At 47.6% G+C, this 4,620-nt stretch overlaps 1 long non-coding RNA gene across 1 annotated transcript; it reads right to left on the reverse strand.

The window, feature by feature from the left end:
• Positions 1 to 890: 890 nt before the first annotated feature.
• On the reverse strand, positions 891 to 1,592 carry LOC113832694. Its single transcript, XR_003480143.2, has 2 exons — positions 1,452 to 1,592; positions 891 to 1,300 (listed from the first exon to the last, which is right to left on the reverse strand). It is a non-coding gene; the product is annotated as an uncharacterized LOC113832694 (long non-coding RNA).
• Positions 1,593 to 4,620: the final 3,028 nt, after the last annotated feature.

Genomic DNA, 4,620 nt, shown 5'->3' on the forward strand with positions numbered 1-4,620 from the left:
CTCACCTTCCTGGATCAGGGGTGTTTCCAAATGCCTCCCCACCGTGGTTCTGACACTCAGCCCTCTGATTGGGGGTCCTTTTGGCTTGACACCTCAGGCAGAAGTTTCAATGTAGAGGAACAAGGTAGCAACAATGAACAGTCAAAGGGAGTTGCTGCCGCTATAGCCATGTGCAGTCCCTATGTGACAAACTGTGCTGAAACAGATGCTGGACTGACGGACTGTGTGAGCTGCTTCTGAACTGTGGTGGGAGACTGAGAGCAGGGAAAGGAAGAAGGCTATCTTGTCAGTGTCAGGCAGTGGGCATAGCTCATGCTGTAACTGTTCCTCTCCTTACACTTCTGTTGACTATCTAGTCCAAACTTAAAGACAAATATCCTGTTTTGCTACTAGCCATCACTTCCAGCCAGAGGCAGCATAGGAAGGACAGGCCACCAGGGAATGGGCCTCATACAGAGGCAGAATGTTACAACCCAAAGTGCCCTATCCACCCGTGTCTACCAGAGAATGGGCTAGGAAAACACACCTGCACCCATTACTCAGTGCCCCCTTCTTACTGACTGCCCAGGAAACTGGAAACAAGGTTCCAAGAATGAGGTTGACCTCTGTCAGAAGGAGAGGTTAATGCATGTAGGGTTATGACAAAAAAGCAGCCACCTTCCTCAAAGTGTCCCTGTGGTGCTAAGGATAGAGGATAGGGCCCCAGTCTCCATTTCCTCAGAGACCACTGGCCAGGCAGCTTGGGTTGCTCAGGAAGGTTTCCTTGTCTTTGCCACCATGAGATGATAATATCAGACTAGAAAAGTCTAATGGTGTGTGTGTGTGTGTGTGTGAGAGAGAGAGAGAGAGAGAGAGAGAGAGAGAGAGAGAGAGAGAGAGAGAGAGAAGGCTTGGGAAACACTTTTATACCCAACGTTTGGTAGAGGCCAGGGGATTTACTAGAGAGCAAAGACTTGGGGTGTTGATAAAGGATCTCAAGTTTTGAAAGGGAAAATTGGGTCCAGGAAGCATGAAGGGCACCCCAGAAATTCCAGGTTTTCTTTCTTCTTTTGTGTGGCAACAGCTGTAACAGGAACATGGGGCTGCCTGACTGGCCTGGTGGCCCTTCCACAGTGTGAAGGTAAGTGAGACAAAGGCTCCAAGATCTCTTCTAGTTCTGGGCCTCCTTGGCCTGGCCTGCATGCTGCAGTGACTCTACCATTATGGGTAACTGTGGCTGGAGGCTTCTCTGTATCAAGTCTTCTGGAAGGAACAGACAGACACTTCTCATCAGAGTATGGAGGCCCAGAGAAACTTCCTCCTGTCATAGTTGTAGGAAGAGATGCTGGTTAGGTCTTAACTTGCGGCTCTTTCAGCTCTTTCAGTCAGCACTTACAGGCCCTGCAGAGCTTCAGCAGGGCCTATGTGGCTACTCTGCAGGCTGGCTTTAAGACAAGCTCCCCAGCTCTTACCAGATGGGAAAGGTCCTTCTGTACAGTGTGAATATATGTTTCTCTTATTGGATGATGAATAAAGCTGTTTCAGACAATGGATAGGCAGGATGTAGCCAGGCAGGAAGTACAGGCAGGGCTACCAGATGAGGAGAATTATGGGAAGAGGAACAGAGGTGAGTCTCTAGGGAGATGCCATGTAGCTACCCGAGCATTCTTTGGTAAGCCAAGACCACGTGGAGATACATAGATTAATAGAAATCGGTTAATAATTAAGAGAGAGCTAGCCAATAAGAAGCCTGAGCCATCAGGCAAACAGATTATAAATAATATAAGCCTCAGTGTGTTTATTTGTGACTAAACAGCTATGGGACCAGGCAGGACAGAAACTTCCGTCCACATCCCAGGGCCTCTGCAGATACAGGGGGCTCTTGGGGTGCTTCCAGGTGATTCTGGTAACCAGGCCTTAGAACAGTTTCTTAAGATTTACTTCAACCAGATTCCCAAGGAGTCACTTGGAAGAATTTTTTGAACTTTGTCTCCCAAGCTCCTAGGAGAGCCTTTCCACCAGGCATGTATGTCTTCTGTAAGCATGGATAAGATCTTCTTGATGTTGCTTATGTATTCTCCACTTGGGATTTGGATCTGATCTGTGCATACTGTGTATACATGTCTTCTCCTTCCTTCCAGCCTCCATCAGCCTCTAGTTCCTACAGAAGTGCTTTCTTGAGACTTCTTACATCTAGCTCAGATCTAAACACCACCCATGTGGAAGGAAAGTGGGGAGGGAAAGGAGTTGGGCAACAGAAGGAGATGGAATGGAGAGGGATGGAGAAGGAATTGTTGGAGGGCAGCAGAAAGAGGAGGGGAAAAGGAGAGGAAGGAAAAGAAAGGGAGAAAAATGGATGAGGGAGCACAGAAAACAGAGCAGGAGGAAATGGGGAGGATAGAAGGAGTAGGGTGGTGGAGGGAGTGGGGAGGATAGAGGGGGAGGAGGGAGAAGGGGGGAGGGAGTGGGAAGAAGAGATGAGGGAGGAGGGTGGAGGAGAGACTGGGGAGGATGGAGGAATGAGGGCATGAAGGACAGTGAGGAAGAAAGGGAGGAAGGGGGAGAGGGAGGGAGGGAGGGAGGGAGGGAGGGAGGGAGGGAGGGAGGAAGGGAGGGAGGGAGGGAGGGAGGGAGGGAGGGAGGGAGGGAGGGAGAAATACGCTTGCCCAAAGGATCACAGTCAATTTCAACCAACATTTCTTGAGTTAAGGCAATGAGGCAGGCAGGGTAGAGAGTAGGGCTGTGAAGTGGGCAGGGCTGGACACTCTGAATGTTACTAATGTTTTTCTGTGTCTCCTTAAAGTCATATGGCCTTGTACAGAGAGCTCAATCCACCACTCTTGCTGTCCTGGGTTTCCTCTGGCCTGTTTACTAGTTTTAGAATTTCCCTCACACAGCCGGACAGCTATCCTGCCTGTCCTCAGTTATCCCGCCAGCAGATTTTACTAAAATCATTCACTTACACTTGTTGTTTTTAAGTAAAACTCATGAGTACCTAAGACCAATCCGTTATGGAGACGACTGTCATAACAATCACCTGTGGTATTATTTATTCTGCCAGTTTGAATGATTTGTATGGAAAAATGGCTGGGCAGCTACAATCATTGAGGTCTGGGTAGGACATTTCCTACGTGATTGGGAACAGTGAGTACCTACATTATATACAGTGAGTGGCAGAAACACTAACAACTGTCACAAGGGCCTCTGCCCTCTGCCGACCCCCTTCCTGGGTTATGATTCCCTTCTTGCATATAGAGCCAAGGGACACAAGGTGAGAAGCCATCAAATTCTGGTGGCCTGGGGATTGTGAACAGTGGCTGATGTCATTGGTGACTCCTCAGCCAGCTAGCAGCAGACATAGGACCTTACAAAAGTACAGACATGGCTGGTCCCCCTGCCTCCACCCACATCTTTAACGAATGAGTGACTGTGTAGACAATGTTATAAACCAAGGGAGGTGGAAGCATCTAGAAGACAGGAAGCTCCAGACAACTCAGAAATTTGTCCTGCTTATCTAGAGTCTTAGTTACTGGTTTATTATTGTGAGGAGACTGTTACGATAAATCTTTCCACCATAAGCCGCCGAGCCCCACTGCCACATGTACGCTTTATGCCAGCCGCCCACCCAAGTTAGGCCCAAATGAATACACAGAAATTTGCTTTAGGTTCAAAGCTGCTTGGCCAATGACTAGGATTATTCATCTGCTAGCTCAGTCTTAACTATCATAAACCTATATATTTTATAAGACTTATCTTATCAGACGCCTTATTGGCGTCCCTCCTTTCCGGTGGATCACATTGTGCCGCTGGAGGAGGCGAAAGGGAAAGGGGGCCACTTCCTGTTTCCTCGCTTAGATATGAGTCTCCTTGCTATGTCACTTCCTGCCTGGGTCACCACTTCTCTACTACATTTCCCAGAATCCTCTTTGACTTCTAGTCCCATCTAACTTGCTGTCTCATTGGCCAAACAGTATTTTTATTTAGCAATCAATAAGATAAACATACACAGTACATTCCCCATCAGGAGACAGCATAACCTAGGCATATAAGGATGGCATTTAATTGAGGACTTGCTTACAGTTAGTCCCTTGTCATCATGGTGGGAAGTGTGGTAGCAGGCAGGCAGGCATGGTGCTGGAGAGGTAGCTGAGTGCTCACATTGGAGGTTAGAAATCACCAATTTAGAGTTAAGATGACTCAGATATGACAGTTGGAATCTTGTATGGTCAACATTAGCCACCAGGGATGGTTCAGAGGAATTTACCCTGGTTCTGCAGAACGGTATTGGTCTCAGTTCCCTAATAATCTTTCAAAGGCCCTGCCTCCCAGTCATGCCAGAATTCAATCAAACTGCAACATGAGTTTCAGAGAAGACAAACTGTACTCCCTGATTGGCTTTGCTTCTCTCTAGAACTGGTATTGATCAGGCTCTTACTGAATACTTTAGATACCCAGGAAGGACTGAGCGGACATGCATGAGGGCCACGGAAGCCTCTTTCCCCTGATTTTTAGAATAGAAATGGCAGTGGTTCTCAAACTTAAATCATGGGGAGGTGGTACAACTGAATGATCCCTGCTGCCTCACCAGCACTGTAAAACATTTTACTGAAGAAAAACTTTCTGAACACAAAAATACCAAGT

This window comes from Cricetulus griseus, assembly GCF_003668045.3.
Source record: "Cricetulus griseus strain 17A/GY chromosome 1 unlocalized genomic scaffold, alternate assembly CriGri-PICRH-1.0 chr1_1, whole genome shotgun sequence".
Classification (NCBI taxonomy): Eukaryota; Metazoa; Chordata; class Mammalia; order Rodentia; family Cricetidae; genus Cricetulus; species Cricetulus griseus.